Here is a 19,166-nt window from a genome sequence, read left to right as displayed (position 1 = left end):
TTTAGCATGCAAAAGCATGTAGGGCCTAATAAGACTCATTTGTGGTGTAAACTGAAGAAGTTCATGTATAAACCTAACGAAATATCTTGCGTGTAATATATCTCTGTTTCCAACCCACAGTTCGATACATAGTGTCAGTACAAGGAATAAGAACAATCTACACTTATCTTGGTCCAGAAAGATGTCCAATATTCAGTAACACACATTTTCAATAAATTGCCACTAAACATAAAAATATTGGTTTCAGATACAGCATAGTTTAAACAGAGTGTTAAAGACGTTTTGATAGACAACTCCTTCTACTGTACAGTAGAATATCTTAACACGGACTGTTAGCCCAGTTTAAGTAAAAATATCTGTTGGATTTCAGTTTTGACAGCACTTGGTCACAACAGTCAAGATTAGGTATTTTGTGTATGATAATTTTATTAAAAGTACATTCCTTCATTCTGACAGTATTAATTTTGTAAATATTAGCAGGTTCAGTTTACTGTAATGTATTCAGATTTCGTGACAATGTCCGGACGATTGATCAGGGTAGTGAGTCCTATATTCAGATGTTTTATGTTTCTTATGTTATACTTTCTAACGTGTTACACACCCATGAGAATCATCTTGTTTTTTGGGCCAATGGAACTAAAACTGAATCTAATGTAATCTACAGCTCACAGCTCTTGTGGATGGCAGTGACGGAAAGCAAACATTCACGTTTAGGAGGGGGAGGTGTTTTATTCATTCCGCACAAAATTTAAAATTGAATGTTAATTGCATAGGTCTTTATGCAGTTTTTAGGAACAACAGTTTATGATAATGAAGGATTTTACCAAAAAAATAGGAAATATATCCTACAACTAATAAGTTCTCCCCAAACCAAGAGTAATTTTTGAGGAGAAAGGGCTCCAGTTCTTATTATTTTAATTGACTTATACTACACATTTCTGACTGCAAAGGACTAAACAGATAGATTGGTCTGAATGCCAAGTTTACTGTCAGTAGCATTTTGAGCCGTGCGTGGCTCGTGTTTGTGCCATCTCTTATTTAATGTCCTATTTTTGCCATACTGCCTCCTTGTTATATGTTAGTTTCAGTTACTTGTGTCACTGAGTTGCTACCTTGCCTGCCCATGAGCGGCAGCAGCAGCACTTATTGATATAAGCCCTGCCGTATTATCTTTGTGGCACTGCTATTACATGCTGGTTATCGTGTGTCATGAAGTCTGTTGGAACGCGCCAGTAGTGGAGTTCGGACCTGGCAGTGTTTGAGTTAGGATGTGGCACAAGTTCAGTCAGGACGCAGCAGGAGTGAGGTCCGGCAGCCATGATTCACCCGATGGTTGCTGACACATATCACTTGAGTGCGGATGACCTTGGTTGGTCGTCCATCGGTTGTCTTGGCAGACAACGTGTATTTTGGCCGGTATCCTTTATGGGTTGGCTGTGTGTGCCAACTCGTTATTTGTCCTTGTTGTTGGACTACCACTGCCGTTAGCATTGTCTATTTCTTCATGCAAGTGTTTGTGAAAATGTGTGTAGTTTGTGTGATTTCGACTGACAAGATATTTCAAATGCTGTCGGCATACTGGTGTGCGACCAATCAGTCGGTTGGCGTGGAGCAGTGAGGAACTCCCGGTGGGGCGTAGTTTGGTCGGGCCTGGTGGTGGTCTCTACACAGTGTCGGAGTGTGTGGCACTGTTCCCATTTCTACGAGGTCCATGGCTCACCAACCCTGGACACGAAAGATGAGTTTTGATTTAACCTACCAGCAATTCAAGACAGTTCACATTGTGTCATCTGGAGTTTGTTGTCGGCTGTTGGGATGTTCCTGCGAGCAAGAACGTGGTTTTCAAGTTGGAAAATTCTAGCCGCTCTCCAGTGGAGTTTCACTGTATTTGGTTATTTGAATTGAAGTGCACCAGCAGAATCTTCTGCCTTGTGGCCATTAACATTCTGGTTACCTGCCCTAGCCGTTGGCGTAAATTTCAGGCAGTGTAGTTTCCTCATCATGTTGTTGTCCAGCACGGTGTGTAGTTTGACAGCTCCATGTATGATTGGTTGTGGGTACCAATATCTTCTACGTTGTTCCGTTGAACTCCCTGTTGTGCCCTGGTTGAGTGAAGTGGAAGTTATCTTGTCGGTGGGTCCGTTGACTGTCAGTCAGATGGGTTGTCGTCGAATCATGAATGGTTGGCCTGACTGCTTGTCTCATCTAAGCAAGCATTAGTGTTTGAATTACAGGCCGACCCTCGAACATCTGAGCGCCCTTGGGTGTACTGCTTTTTTTTTTTTTTTTTTTTTAATTTAATTTGTTCTTGTTGTTTGCACTTGCCTAGTTTAAAGTACTGTTTCATGTAAGCCCTTTGGCATTTTAAAAATTTTAATGTTGTTGAATTTTTTTAAAGTCTTGGGCCTTTGTTTACTTCCACCTAACTAAAGAACTGTTTTAAGATATGGCTTGGCTGTTAAATTTATGATTATGCTTGAGTTTTAAGTTATTGGCCGTTAGCCATTTTTAAATTAAAGTGGCTTTCAGCCAGTAATTAAGTCCCAAGATTAAGGATTTTTTTAAAATCTTTTTTAAATGTTGTAATGTTTGATCAAATAACAAAGCTGTATGTCAGAGTGTAACCGACAGGCCTTATTTTGGCCCCTTTCCACAATTTGTCCATCTGACTTGTCCTGCGGGATTAGCAGGGCGTATCACATTTGTATTTCTTTATTCATCCTGTAAATTGTGGTTTAGTACATAGTTTGTACAAATAATATAGGATAAGCCACGTTTGATATAGTACTTACAAGTTTATACATACTGTGATTCAGAAAACAGTATTTGACACATGTTGAAAATTGGTAACATATTTATAAAAACAATAAGATGATTGGAAGAGTAGTATGGTTAAGAATATGTGATCAATTACACTATATTTTCTTGATGCTCCAAAAAATCAGAAACAGAATAGAAGCAGTGGTCAAGCAAGTACTCTTTTTGTTTCACTTTGAATATGGGTAAATTTTGTATTTGTTTCACTAGAAAGAATGGCATGTGATTATACACTATGTGATAAAAAGTATCTGTACACCTGGCTGAAAAGTGCGTACAAGTTGGTGATGCCCTCCATCGTTAATGCTGGAATTCAATATGGTGTTGGCCCACACTTAGCCTTGGTGACAGCTTCCACTCTCACAGGCATTCGTTCATGGGGAATCGGAGCCCATTCTTCAAGGAGTGCTGCACTGAGGAGATGTATCGATGTCGGTCGACGAGGCTGACACGAAGTCAGTGGTTCAAAACATCCCAAAGGTGTTCTATAGGATTCAGGTCATAACTCTGTGCAGGTCAGTCCATTACAATGATATTATTGTCATGTAACGACACTGCCGCAGGCTGTGTATTATGAACAGATGCTCGATCATGTTGAAAGATGCAGTCACCATCCTCGAATTGCTCTCCAACAGTGGGAAGCAAAAAAGTGCTTAAAACGTCAATGTAGGCCTGTGCTGTGATAGTGCCATGCAAAACAACTAAGGGTGCAAGCCTACTCTGTGAAAAGCACGACCACACCATAACATCACCGCCTCCGCATTTTACTGTTGGCACTACACACGCTGGCAGGTGACGTTCACCGGGCATTCTCCATACCTGCACCCTGCCGTCAGATAGCCATGCTGTGTACCATGATTCGTCACTCCACACAACATTTTTCCACTGTTAAATTGTCCAATGTTTACTCTCCTTACACCAAGCGAGGCGTCATTCATCATTTACCGGCGTGATGTGTGGCTTGTGAGCAGCCGCTTGACCATGGAATCCAAGTTTTCTCACCTCCCGCTAAACTGCCATAGTACTTGCAGTGGATCCCGATGCGGTTTGGAATTCCTGTGTGATGGTATGGATAGATGTCTGCCTATTACACATCACGACCCTCTTCAACTGTCGACGGTCTCTGTTAGTCAACAGACAAGGTTGGCCTGTACGCTTTTGTGCTGTACATGTCACTTCATTTTTCCTCTTCACTATCACGTCAGTAACAGTGGACCTAGGAATCTTTAGGAATGTGAGAATATCGCATACAGACGTATGACACAAGTGACACTCAATCACGTTTGAAGTCCGTGAGTTCCGCGGAGTGTCCCATTCTGCTCTCTCCTGATGTCTAATGACTATTTAGGTCACTGATGTGGAGTACCTGGCAGTAGGTGGCAGCAAGTGCACCTAACATGAAAGACATATGTTTTTGGGGGTGTTCAGATACTTTTGATCACATAGTGTACAACATAACGCCTGTTTGATACATTCCTCCTCTACGAATTGGTGTACTTAATGAATTGACAAGCAGGTAATGCTTCTGGCTAGTATCATGAGAGTAGAAATGACAATTATGCTTGAAGATAGTTACTTCTTTTAATATGCTTACTTTTGTGAAGCTTTGAACCTTGTAGATACATATACAGAGACTTTTAAATATTGGTCTATAGGAGTCTCAATATTTAGGATGTGTTACTATTCTAACAATCATTTTTGTAGCCTAAATGTTTTTCTACTAAGTGTGGAGTTCCCCCAAAAGATTATTCTATGGATCAGTAGGGAATGGATAATGCCATGGTACATTGTGCCCACTGATGCATGGTTTGTACATTGTCGGATGATTCTTACAGTATATATATGTGTATTTAACTTTTTATTTACATTATTCAAGTGTTTCTCCCATTTCAGGTTGTTCCAGATATGTATACATAAAAATTTTCTCATGTTCACAGATGAGAGAGGTTTTTTTGTGTTAAAATTTGGTGTTGGTGGGTGGAATTCCTGTGAAGTGTGGAAATCAACTGACACAATTTTCAGAATTTATTATTAGCTTATTTATTTTGATCCATTGTGTTAAATCTTGTCTTACATCTGCAGGCGTGGCTTTTTTTTAGGCTATCTTCATCACACTACTTTTAGGATATTTGTGTCATCTGCTAAAAGTACAGTTGCCCCTTATTAAAGGTCTGCACATATGAAAATGTTTTCTCTGTGGTGTTGATATTCTCTAACAGCTCTTCATTATTATAAAAAATTGTTCATCACATTATGGTTAGCTATATATGCATAGAGGATACTGTAGTTTGATTTGGCAGTTCTACTATTGATATTTCTATGTGTCTTTCTCGGAATAAGCTGACAGATTTGGTTGTATTATTGAATTGTATATTTTATATGTCATATATGCGGCTACCACTTTCTACAAAATGTGTCTGCTAGTTTGAACTGAGGTAAGTGTGTCAGTTCTAACATACCTCTATCCACCAGAACTCTGTAATACATAAAACAGAAATATCACTCAAACCATTTAACAAGATTTATGTTTCATTCAGCTCGTTGGAAAGAAAATGAACATTTTGGTGGAGCAATTTAAAGTTTGAACAAGGAATTTTATTACTTGAATACTTACCCATTTTCTGATCTAGCATTGCTAGTGGTAAAAAAATCTTCCTTGTTTTGAGAGGTGGATGATGTCTTGCTGCTAGCGGGTTCCCGGGAATCAGGGTCCTGCCTTTCTTGTGCTGTGGTGCTTCTAATTATAATCCACGTGCTGAGAAGCTTGTGTTTCATTTTCAGCACTTGTATCTTACTGGCTTTCAAACTATATTTGTTTTGTTGAAACACTGATGTCTCTAGGCAGACTTGTTGGTTCAAAGACAAATACACATGTTTTGTAAAACTGCTAATTTTAATTAATGAGGCGGGCCTGTTGTATACTTGCCCGTTCCCCTGCCTCTTCAAGTGAAAACTATAACGTGTGAATTTATCACGTGACAGTCTTGCCATTTCAAAGTTTATGGATATTCTGCTTTTGTTGCACAGTTTTGAACAGTTCACTGTTTGCAATAAATTATGACCAACCATGCTGATTTTCTTGTTTATGTATCCTTTGTCAAATCTTCTGGGAATTGGTTGCAAGATAACATTTGTTTTGTTACTGATTTGGAGAACACATGGTACAACATTATTAATGTTTTCAAGAATATCATTGTATGAGTCCTCAGTATCACTTGACCCAGCAATTAATATAACAGTATCACTCTGAGCGAAGACATCAGCTAATTTATCAGTTCGGCTAAAAACTTCATGGAGAGGAGCATTTGACTTAATAAAACTTTCAATGTCGTATTTTAATTTGACTTTTTTCCCCAGAGTGTTTCTACAGTACCTATCTTGACTTTCACTCACTATTAAAACTTTCAGCTTCCGTACTGTCTTCCTAGACTCATAATTTTGTTTCATATGTGTATGCACTTTATCTTCTGGAACACTACTGGTGTCATTAATTACAATTTTGTTTTAGCTGGTTGGCATGGTAACTCTCTTTAGTTACACTTACATGTTGCAATGCCTTTTTGCTAGCTAGCATCAGAACTATTCTTTTATCTGGAAATGCATTTACTTGCTCTGATGCATTTTTTCTGCATGGTTTTAGTACTGGGTACACATTAAAACATGAATTTGCTCTCTTTTGCTATTTTAAATTATCTGTGTTCGACACTTTGCACAAATGCCATGGACATTGGTTTCCTTCAGTAACCAGAATTTTATTTTTAAGTAGTAGAACTTTATGCAGTTCTCTTGCAACGTTCATATCCAACTACAACATTTTACAAGTAGCTTTGTATTTTTCTGTAACATTCCTTTCAGTGGACTGAATCTGCAAACAACACAAATACTGTTGCATTTATTAATGCATTACACTGGAATGGAGAATGAGAAACAACTGACAGGCTTTGTGATGTAAGCTAGTTAGCTTGATGAGTCTATTACTAGATCAAGATCTATACTATATCAGAGTTTACATAGTTTTTGTTTGTGTGTGGAATATTTTGTACACACACATGCCTGTAAGACATGTAATGTGACGATACCGACACTGTATAAACACAGACATTATAACTGTTAATGATGTATCCATGTCTTGATGGGCTGAAATGAAGGTAAAATATTTTTATCTCCCTGTGCTAGAATCACAAAATTTGCAAACTTAAGTGTTGTGCACTCCGTGACTTACAGAAGTTTCGGTCTGTGTAGAGTTGTGCTCGCATACCCAAAGCTGCTACAGTGATTCATAGCTAAAGATGTTTCGTATGAAGAAATTACCATTAAAATGCCAACTGTGTTGGTAGAATTCAGGATTACTGATTATTAACTCTTAGCTTCCCAGGTCTTTCTTGTCACACACTGTCACAGATGCAGCATGACAGACCACTATATTCAAATAGCAATAACAATTGCGCTCAGCAATTTCAGTGAAACAGTTCAGTTTTTTATGTAAAAGGTTAGATTAATACCATGCAAAAATGTGTTCAAATAAATTATAAAGTTTAATTTCCAAAAAAATTATTTAAATGGGAAACTGCACCATATGGAAATAATATTACATGATGATATTAATGTGTTTGAAACTCAAATAGCCAGCACTTTATATTGTACGGAGTATTTCAAAAAGGACTTAACAACTTTAAAAATTCATACAAATTTATTAAGAGAAGATATACTCCTGGATTTAGTGTTATTTTGTAGGAAAACACATCAAGTTTTTTTTCAAAAAAACCCTTAAGCTAAAGATGTCGTATGTGGCTTGCGTAGGTTATCCCGCACACATTGCATCAGAAATGAATTTCTTCCCAAACTTGCTGTAGCATTGCAGGTATAACTTGCTCAGTGGTGGCATAAATTCTTGCTGTAAGTTCAGGTAGAGAAGCCGGCACAGGAGGTACAAACACAATACCCTTCATGAATCCCCATTAAGAAAAAGTCGAGTGGTTTCAGGTCTGGGGAACATGGTGCCATGCAGTTGGTGCATCGCGGCCAATCCATTGACCTGGAAAGTGGTCACTGAGAAAATTTTGGATGTCAGCTAGGTAGTGGGGTGGTGCATCATCTTGGATGAAGGAAACATTTCGTTCTTGGTCATTCTCATTGATCTGTAGTGTGAAAAATTGTTGTAACATATCCAGGTACACTACCCCATTGATGGTTGTCTCACGGGAAAAAAAGGGGCCAAACACTTTGTTCTTGCTTGATGCGCAAAAAAGTTCTGTTTAGGACAGTCACAAACATATTGCAGTGTTTGATGTGGATTTTTACCACCCCAAATCCTACAATTATGTAAAATTGACTCATCAGAAAAGGTGATTTTGTCCAAGAAATGTTCATCCTCATTTAATTGATTTAACATATCTGCAGAGAAGTTCTTGCAAGAAGTTCTTGCAAGTAATTTTATCAATGTCTTTTATTGCTTGTATGACCATCAATCTGTATGTTTTCAAATGCAAACGAGTTCTCAACACATGCCAACTTTGATTCTTCAAACCAAAACACACAGCTAGCATGCTCAGGTCCAGTGAATTCAGCCTATTGTTTATTATTCATGTAATAATAAAAACATTAATTCCCAGAGGTTTTCTGTACCCACTGGAAATTTTTGTAGAATGTTCAGATATATTGGCATTTTTGCAATAATTGCAAATACAAGGCGTTTTCCTCTTCTTTTTTGAGTAATGAATGGAGCATGTTTTGTGTTTTTCCAATCATTCTGTGACAACTTCTGCTCCTGGTTCAGCTACACTCAAAATAAGATGCATGGATGCATGAAGTTCACAGGGTGTGTGATTGTTGTTGACTCACTTTATATCTGTAGTGTCACCAACGAGTTCACAAGCTTCTTCAAAAATTAAAGCAGTTCACATGAGTATTATCTTTGTAGGAATTGTGAAGGATCAACATATTCACTTCGCTCATGTCCAGCAAGCTGAAAAATAATATCATTGATTAATGGAAAATCTCATATAAGATGTGAAACAAATACTAACAAAGAGATAGAGGGGCTGGCCAGTACTTACCTCAGCTCAGTACAGCCGATAGATACACACAAAACAGAACTGAAAATTTACATTCCTAGCTTTCGGAACTTTGTTCCTTCATCAGGGAGGAGAGAGGGGAAAAAAGGGAAGAAGGGAAAGTGGATTCAGTTACTCACAACCCAGGTTATGAAGCAACAGGGAAAGGTAAACAGGGAGGGTAGCAAGGATGGAGGCATGGTTGTCAGAGGGAAGCCAAAGATATTCTACTGTAAGTACTGTGCCAGCTTCAAACCAAAGAGGATGCATACAGAAGTAAAGAGGTATATAGTATAAAGATAAACACAACTGTGTAGGATAAAAAGATGCGTGAATGGCTAAAGAGGAAAGGGAAAGAGGAGAAGACTGAAGAGTGAATGGGAGTGAGGTTGTTTAACGTAGGTTCAGTCCAGGGGGATGGCGGGATGAAAGGATGTGTTGGAGTGCAAGTTCCCATCTCCGCAGTTCAGAGGGACTGGTGTTGGGTGGGAGAAGCCAAATGGCACATACGGTGTAGCAGTTTCCTAGGTCCCTAGAGTTATGCTGGAGGGCATGCTCCGCTACTGGGTATTGGGCATCTCCTAGGCGGACAGTTCGTCTGTGTCCGTTCATGCGCTCAGCCAGTTTGGTTGTTGTCATGCCGATGTAAAAGGCTGTGCAGTGCAGGCATGTCAGTTGATAAATGACATGTGTAGTTTCACACGTAGCCCTGCCTTGAATTGTGTATGTTTTACCAGTAGCGGGGCTGGAGTAGGTGGTTGTGGGGGGATGCATGGGGCAGGTTTTGCAGCGGGGTCGGTTACAGGGGTAGGAACCGCTGGGTAGAGAAGGTAGTCTGGGAATATTGTAGGGTTTAACAAGGATGTTACGGAGGTTAGGGGGGCGACGAAAGGCAACTCTGGGTGGTGTGGAGAGAATTTTGTCAAGGGATGATCTCATTTCAGGGGTTGACTTGAGAAAGTCATATCCCTGGCGGAGTAATTTGTTGATGTTTTCGAGGCCAGGATAATATTGGGTGACAAGAGGGATGCTTCTGTGTGGTCTGGGGGTAGGAACATTGTTATTGGACGGGGAGGAATGTATTGCTCGGGAAATCTGTTTGTGGACAAGGTCTGCAGGATAGTTGCGGGAGAGGAAAGCACTGGTCAGGTTATTGGTGTAGTTGTTGAGGGATTCGTCACTGGAGCAGATACGTTTGCCACGAATACCTAGGCTGTAGGGAAGGGAGCGTTTGATGTGGAAAGGATGGCAGCTATCAAAGTGAAGGTACTGTTGTTTGTTTGTGGGTTTGATATGGACAGAGGTGTGGATGTGAGCTTCAACAAGATGAAGGTCAACATCCAGGAAGGTGGCTTGGGTTTTGGAGAAGGACCAGGTGAAATTCAGATTCGAAAAGGAGTTGAGATTATGGAGGAAATTAAGGAGTGTTTCTTCACCATGAGTCCAGACCACAAAGATGTCATCTATAAACCTATACCAGGCCAGGGGAAGCAGCTGTTGGGTCTTCAGGAAAGCCTCCTCCATGCGGCCCATGAAGAGGTTGGCATAGGAGGGAGCCATCCTGGTTCCCATGGCCGTTCCCCTGATTTGTTTGTAGGTCTGGCCTTCAAAAGTGAAGTAATTATGGGTGAGGATGAAGTTGGTAAGTGTGATAAGGAACGAGGTTTTTGGAAGATCTTCGGGTGGGCGTTGGGAGAGGTAGTGCTCAAGGGCAGAGAGACCATGGGTATGTGGGATGTTTGTGTAAAGGGATGTAGCATCTATGGTGACAAGAAAGGTTTCAGGCGGGAGAGGAGTGGGAATGGATTTGAGGCGTTCTAGGAAGTGGTTTGTGTCTTTGATGTAGGATGGGAGTCTGCGGGTGATAGGTTGTAGGTGCTGGTCTACCAGAGCTGAGATACGTTCAGTTGGGGATTTGAAGCCTGCTACAATGGGACGGCCAGGATGGTTCTCTTTGTGGATTTTGGGTAATAGGTAGAAGGTAGGGGTACGTGGCTCAGGTGGAGTGAGTAAGTCTATGGAAGCCGTTGTGAGGCCTTGTGAGGGACCTTGGATTTTTAGGATTTTTTGCAGCTCAGTCTGGATGGAGGGAATGGGATCCTGGGTAACAGCTTTGTAGGTTGAGGTGTCAGAGAGTTGACGCAGTCCTTCTGCCACATACTCCACACGGTCAAGTACGACAGTTGTGGAGCCTTTATCGGCCGGGAGGATGACAATAGAGCGGTCTATTTTCAGCTCCTTAATGGCACGGGATTCAGCTGGGGTGATGTTGGGGGTTGTCGGGATGTTCTTCAAGAAGGACTGGGAGGCAACACTGGATGTGACGAATTCCTGAAATGTCTGCAAGGGATGGTTTTGGGGGAGGGGAGGAGGATCCCTTTGAGAAGGCAGTCGGAACTGTTCTAGACAGGGTTCAACACTGGGTCTAGTGCTTTCCTCTCCCGCAACTATCCTGCAGACCTTGTCCACAAACAGATTTCCCGAGCAATACATTCCTCCCCGTCCAACAACAATGTTCCTACCCCCAGACCACACAGAAGCATCCCTCTTGTCACCCAATATTATCCTGGCCTCGAAAACATCAACAAATTACTCCGCCAGGGATATGACTTTCTCAAGTCAACCCCTGAAATGAGATCATCCCTTGACAAAATTCTCCCCACACCACCCAGAGTTGCCTTTCGTCGCCCCCCTAACCTCCGTAACATCCTTGTTAAACCCTACAATATTCCCAGACTACCTTCTCTACCCAGCGGTTCCTACCCCTGTAACCGACCCCACTGCAAAACCTGCCCCATGCATCCCCCCCACAACCACCTACTCCAGCCCCGATACTGGTAAAACATACACAATTCAAGGCAGGGCTACGTGTGAAACTACACATGCCATTTATCAACTGACATGCTTGCACTGCACAGCCTTTTACATCGGCATGACAACAACCAAACTGGCTGAGCGCATGAACGGACACAGACGAACTGTCCGCCTAGGAGATGCCCAATACCCAGTAGCGGAGCATGCCCTCCAGCATAACTCTAGGGACCTAGGAACCTGCTACACCGTATGTGCCATTTGGCTTCTCCCACCCAACACCAGTCCCTCTGAACTGCGGAGATGGGAACTTGCACTCCAACACATCCTTTCATCCCGCCATCCCCCTGGACTGAACCTACGTTAAACAACCTCACTCCCATTCACTCTTCAGTCTTCTCCTCTTTCCCTTTCCTCTTTAGCCATTCACGCATCTTTTTATCCTACATAGTTGTGTTTATCTTTATACTATATACCTCTTTACTTCTGTATGCATCCTCTTTGGTTTGAAGCTGGCACAGTACTTACAGTAGAATATCTTTGGCTTCCCTCTGACAACCATGCCTCCATCCTTGCTACCCTCCCTGTTTACCTTTCCCTGTTGCTTCATAACCTGGGTTGTGAGTAACTGAATCCACTTTCCCTTCTTCCCTTTTTTCCCCTCTCTCCTCCCTGATGAAGGAACAAAGTTCCGAAAGCTAGGAATGTAAATTTTCAGTTCTGTTTTGTGTGTATCTATCGGCTGTACTGAGCTGAGGTAAGTACTGGCCAGCCCCTCTATCTCTTTGTTAGTAAATAATATCATTGGGCATCATTGTAAGAGGCTTGACAACCAGTGATATTTGTTTCGACCAAGTATATTTCTAGGAGAACCTTTCACTTAAGATTCAATCTCTACTCGTCTGTCTTCACCACTTTTATCTTTTGTTTCAGTCAAGGAATTCACAGGTGCAAAACAAATTATTCTTCACTTTTTCACTGTTTCTAATCTGAATTACATTCACTTTCAATTTTATTGTCACTATCTAATCCCGCAACACTTCCTAAACTGTCCGCAAACCATTTTGAAAAGTATTCTCAAAGTTAGTGTCTATAACATCAACAGTAGATGAAGAGCTGGCTACTGAATCTGTGAGACATAAAGCCCCAGGTATGGTCTCAGAGAGCACTAACATGAGACAAGCGGTAATAGTATTGCTCCACACCACATTTAAGAGGCTACTGACAAGGAGAGCCACGGCTGCTTCAGGAAAGAACAAATAGACAACACTGTAGTCTTTTACCCTGCCCCTACGTGTTGGCAACAGAGTAACAATAGACCGCACCTGGGACTCTTAAGGGTTAAGACTACTTCAGTACTATACAACATTATGAGTTCAGAATAAAATCTGCCTGCAGTGCCTGATTGTCATTAGTGGTTTTGCTGTTAAATAATAAGCAAATGATAATTGTCACTGACAATGACAGTGACTTTAAAAAGTAAAGCAAATTTTAAAAGCACAGTTTACTTTAGTGAGAACCATAACAAAGTAGGTGAAAGTGTGTTTCGTTGGTACACTTTGTAAACTTATAAGTCTCAGAAATGAGATACTGTATTACTTTGCACATCCATTAAGTGGGGTATTCTGTACCACAGAGTTGAAAGAAACATAACTTCATCAGTTTCAATTTTGATGAAATTTTGTATAAACTCCACACACAAGGAGCCTAATATTTTAAATATGTGGGTAGAAGAACGTTGTGACAACATCATTCTTTCCATAATTTTCCTAGGATAGCAAGGTCTGAGACATTAAAGATTAAATGTCAGGGAGGATAATATTGAAATGTAATCTGTAGTAAGGATATGCAGGTTTAATAGAAAACTGTATTCTGTACTTTCTCTCCTAAAGAAAAGAAAAAAGTTATGGCCATTTGTAAGTATTGCAAATTTTCACAAAAATATGATTATTGCTCCTGTATCTTTGACAACTTGGCATTGTAAATTTTTATTCCTGTCACATGTTGAAACACACGGAGTGCAACTATATTTTGCAAGTTTTCAAAAGAGTGCTGTCTTAACATAAACAAATGCTCAATAACCAAAACATACGAATTGTACAGTACACAGGAGACTGCTATGAGACATCAGTAATGTAAGCTTTCACTGTCTACCACCAGAAAGTTCTATGAGCAACAGACATGAGGCCAGCTGAGCACACCTGATCGGTATTAAGATTTGCTGACCATAGACACAAGTCCTTAGGTTAACATTATTTTTCTATCGCCCTTGTGTCAACTCCATCATGCAATGCGTTGGATAGATAGGTATCCAGTAGAACAGTCCATAATGGGAAGAAACCCCCATGATATACAGTCATTGTAAAGAAACTTTTAAAGAAACAGAGATTACTGCATGTTGTTGTTGTTGTGGTCTTCAGTCCTGAGACTGGTTTGATGCAGCTCTCCATGCTACTCTATCCTGTGCAAGCTTCTTCATCTCCCAGTACCTACTGCAACCTACATCCTTTTGAATCTGCTTAGTGTATTCATCTCTTGGTCTTCCTCTATGATTTTTACCCTCCACGCTGCCCTCCAATACTAAATTGGTGATCCCTTGATGCCTCAGAACATGTCCTACCAACTGATCCCTTCTTCTAGTCAAGTTGTGCCACAAACTTCTCTTCTGCGCAATCCTATTCAATACCTCCTCATTAGTTATGTGATCTACCCATCTAATCTTCAGCATTCTTCTGTAGCACCACATTTCGAAAGCTTCTATTCTCTTCTTGTCCAAACTATTTATTGTCCATGTTTCACTTCCATACATGGCTACACTCCATACAAATACTTTCAGAAATGACTTCCTGACAGTTAAATCTATATTCGATGTTAACAAATTTCTCTTCTTCAGAAACGCTTTCCTTGCCATTGCCAGTCTACATTTTATATCCTCTCTACTTCGACCATCATCAGTTATTTTGCTCCCCAAATAGCAAAACTCCTTTACTACTTTGAGTGTCTCATTTCCTAATCTAATTCCCTCAGCATCACCCGACTTAATTCGACTACATTCCATTATCCTCATTTTGCTTCTGTTGATGTTCATCTTATATCCTCCTTTCAAGACATTATCCATTCCGTTCAACTGCTCTTCCGAGTCCTCTGCTGTCTCTGACAGAATTACAATGTCATCGGCAAACCTCAAAGTTTTTATTACGTCTCCATGGATTTTAATACGTACTCCGAATTTTTCTTTTGTTTCCTTCACTGCTTGCTCAATATAAAGATTGAATAAGATCGGGGATAGGCTACAACTCTGTCTCACTCCCTTCCCAACCACTGCTTCCCTTTCATGTCCCTCGACTCTTATAACTGCCATCTGGTTTCTGTACAAATTGCAAATAGCCTTTCGCTCCCTGTATTTTACCCCTGCCACCTTCAGAATTTGAAAGAGAGTATTCCAGTCAACATTGTCAAAAGCTTTCTCTAAGTCTACAAATGCTAGAAACATAGATTTGTCTTTCCTTAATCTAGCTTCTAAGATAAGTCGCAGGGTCAGTATTGCCTCATGTGCTCCAATATTTTTACTGAATCCAAACTGATCTTCCCCGAGGTTGGCTTCTACTAGTTTTTCCATTCGTCTGTAAAGAATTCACGTTAGTATTTTGCAGCTGTGGCTTATTAAACCCGATTGTTTGGTAATTTTCACATCTGTCAACACCTGCTTTCTTTGGGATTGGAATTATTATATTCTTCTTGAAGTCTGAGGGTATTTCGCCGGTCTCATACATCTTGCTCACCAGATGGTAGAGTTTTGTCAGGACTGGCTCGCCTAAGGCCGTCAGTAGTTCTAATGGAATATTGTCTACTCCCGGGTCTTTGTTTCGACTCAGATCTTTCAGTGCTCTGTCAGACTCTTCACTCAGTATCATATCTCCCATTTCATCTTCATTTACATCCTCTTCCATTTCCATAATATTGTCCTCAAGTACATCGCCCTTGTATAGACCCTCTATATACTCCTTCCACCTTTCTGCTTTCCCTTCTTTGCTTAGAACTGGGTTTCCATCTGAGCTCTTGATATTCATACAAGTGGTTCTCTTTTCTCCAAAGGTCTCTTTAATTTTCCTGTAGGCAGTATCTATCTTACCCCTAGTGAGATAAGCCTCTACATCCTTACATTTGTCCTCTTAGCCATTTTGCACTTCCTGTCAATCTCATTTTTGAGACGTTTGTATTCCTTTTTGCCTTCTTCATTTACTGCAGTTTTATATTTTCTCCTTTCATCAATTAAATTCAATATTTCCTCTGTTACCCAAGGAGTTCTACTACCCCTTGTCTTTTTACCTACTTGATCCTCTGCTGCCTTCACTACTTCATCCCTCAAAGCTATCCATTCTTCTTCTACTGTATTTCTTTCCCCCATTCATGTCAGTTGTTTCTTTATGCTCTCCCTGAAACTCTGTATAACCTCTGGTTTAGTCAGTTTATCCAGGTCCCATCTCCTTAAATTCCCACCTTTTTGCAGTTTCTTCAGTTTTAATCTACAGTTCATAACCAATAGATTGTGGTCAGAGTCCACATCTGCCCCTGGAAATGTCTTACAATTTAAAACCTGGTTCCTAAATATGTCTTACCATTAAATAATCTATCTGAAACCTGTCAGTATCTCCAGGCTTCTTCCATGTGTACAGCCTTCTTTTATGATTCTTGAACCAAGTGTTAGCTATGATTAAGTTGTGCTCTGTGCAAAATTCTACCAGGGGGCTTCCTCTTTCATTTCTTAGCCCCAATCCATATTCACTTACTGCATTTCCTTCTCTCCCTTTTCCTACTACTGAATTCCAGTCACCCATCACTATTAAATTTTCGTGTCCCTTCACTATCTGAATAATTTCTTTGATTCCATCATACATTTCTTCAATTTCTTCGTCATCTGCAGAGCTAGTTGGCATATAAACTTGTACCACTGTAGTAGGTGTGGGGTTCGTCTCTATCTTGGCCACAATAATGTGTTCACTATGCTGTTTGTAGTAGCTTACCCGCACTCCTATTTTCCTATTCATTATTAAAGCTACTCCTGCATTACCCCTATTTGATTTTGTATTTATGATCCTGTATTCGCCTGACCAAAAGTCTTGTTCCTCCTGCCACCGAACTTCACTAATTCCCACTATATCTAACTTTAACCTATCCATTTCCCTTTTTAAATTTTCTAACCTACCTGCCCGATTAAGGGATCTGACATTCCATGCTCTGATCCGTAGAACGCCAGTATTCTTTCTCCTGATAACGATGTCCTCTTGAGTAGTCCCCGCCCGGAGATCCGATTGGGGGACTATTTTACCTCCGGAATATTTTACCCAAGAGGACGCCATCATCATTTAACCATACATTACTGCATAATAGGTGTATAAGAAAGTGTAGGGCTTTAGATAGAGAAATACTGAAATGCATTTGGTTGTCAAGAGAGCAATGTGTGATGCCTTCACTGACTACCATGGGAGAATGTTGTCAAATGATCTTTCGCAGAACCCAAAGAAATTCTGGTCACATGTAAAGGCTGCTAGTGGCACCAAAGTTAATGTCAAGTCTCTAGCAAATGAGACAGGATCTGATTCATTGGTTGGTTGATTTGGGAGAGGGGACCAAACAGCTATGTCATTGGTCCCATCGTATTAGGAAAGGATGGGGATGGAAATTGGACATTCCGTGTAAATGACACCAACTTGGCACTAGCCTGAAGTGATTTAGGGTACTCGCGGAAAACCTAAATCAGGTTGACTGGACGCAGGTTTGAACTGTGTTGTACTCGCTTGGTACAGGGACTGAAATTGAGGGTAGCAAAACAAAAGCTGAAATCCAGAGTTCGAGTCTCGGTCAGGCACACAGTTTTAATCTGCCAGGAAGTTTCAAAAGCTGAAATGCTTAACTCCATTTTCAAATGTTCCTTTACAGAGGAAAACCCAGGAGAATTGCTCCAATTTAATCCTCGTACCACTAAAAAGATGAATGAAATAAGTGTTAGTGTCAGTGATGTTGAGAAGCAGTTGAAATCGTTAAAACTGAACAGAGCTCAAGGGCCTGATTGAATCCCTGTCAGATTCTCTACTCAATTTGTGGCTGAGTTAGCCTCTCTTCTAACTATAATCTATGATAGACTCCTTGAGCAAAAAAACCTTTCCCAGTTCTGAGAAAAAAGTGCAGGTCACACCCGTCTACAAGAAGGGCAGTAGAAGTGATTCACAAAACTATTGTCCAGTACTCTTGACATTGATTTGTTGTAGAATCTTAGAATATATTCAGAGCTGAAACATAATGAGGTATCTTGAACAGAATGACCTCCTCAATGCCAACTATCATGGATTCTGAAAATGTCAGTCATGTGAAACCCAACTTGCACTTTTCTCACGTGACATACTGAAAGGTTTTGATCAAGGCAATCAAGTCGATGCAGTATTTCTTGGTTTTGAAAAAGCTTTTGACTCAATACCACGTCTTCACTTATCATTAAGAGTGCAATCATATTGTGTGTCAAGCAAAATTTGTGACTGGACTGAGGACTTTTTGGTAGGGAGGACACAGCATGTTATCTTGGAAGGAGAATCATTTTCAGATGTAGAAGTAACTTCTGGTGGGCTCCAGGGAAGTGTGTTGGGACCCTTGCTGTTCACGTTGTATATTAATGATCTTGTAGGCAATACAATAGTAACACCAGGCTTTTTGCAGATGATGCAATTGTCTATAATGAGGTACTGTGTGAAAGATGCAATGAGATACTGTCTGAAAGAAGCTACATAAATATTCAGTCAGATCTGATAAGATTTCAACATGGCGCAAAGATTGGTAACTTGCTCTCAGTGCACAGAAATGTAAAATTGTGTACTTCGTGAAATAAAAAAAATGTATTGTCCTATGATTATAATATCAGTGAGTCACTGCTGGAATCAGCCAACTCATATAAATACCTGAGTGTAGCACTTTGTAGGGATATGAAATGGATGGTTATGGAGGGTCAGTCGTGGGTAGAGCAGGTGGTAGACTTCGGTTTATTGGTAGAATAATGGGGAAATGCTGTCAGTCTACAAAGGAGATTGCTTACAAATCACTTGTGCGACCCATCCTAGAATATTGCTCAATTGTGTGGGACCCATACCAAATAGGACTAACAGTGCATATTGAACAAAGGGCAGCACTAATGGTCACATTTTGTTTAATCCATGGGAGACTGAATGAACTAAACCGGCAGACTCTTGAACACAAGATTTAAGCTATACCAAGAAAGTCTATTAACAAAGTTTCAAGAACTGTCTTTAAATGATGATTCTAGGAATATACTATAGTCCCCTACATATTGTTCACATAGGGATTGTGAGGGTAGTGTTAGAATAATTACTGCTTGCACAGAGGCATTCAAATAATCATTCTTTCCATGCTCCATACATGAGTGGAACAGGAAGAAAACCTGATAGCTGGTACAATGGGACACACCCTCTGCCATAC

General features: G+C 40.4%; 1 protein-coding gene across 1 annotated transcript in view; it reads left to right on the top strand.

Annotated features, from left to right (window-relative positions):
* The window catches only part of LOC126478724 (multiple inositol polyphosphate phosphatase 1), a 213,510-nt gene that overhangs the window by 139,707 nt on the left and 54,637 nt on the right, over positions 1 to 19,166 (top strand).

The sequence above is a fragment of the Schistocerca serialis genome, chromosome 1 (genome assembly GCF_023864345.2).
Source record: "Schistocerca serialis cubense isolate TAMUIC-IGC-003099 chromosome 1, iqSchSeri2.2, whole genome shotgun sequence".
Taxonomy (NCBI): Eukaryota; Metazoa; Arthropoda; class Insecta; order Orthoptera; family Acrididae; genus Schistocerca; species Schistocerca serialis.
Note: the sequence above shows the minus strand (reverse complement) of the source record. Positions and strands in the feature narration are given on the sequence as shown.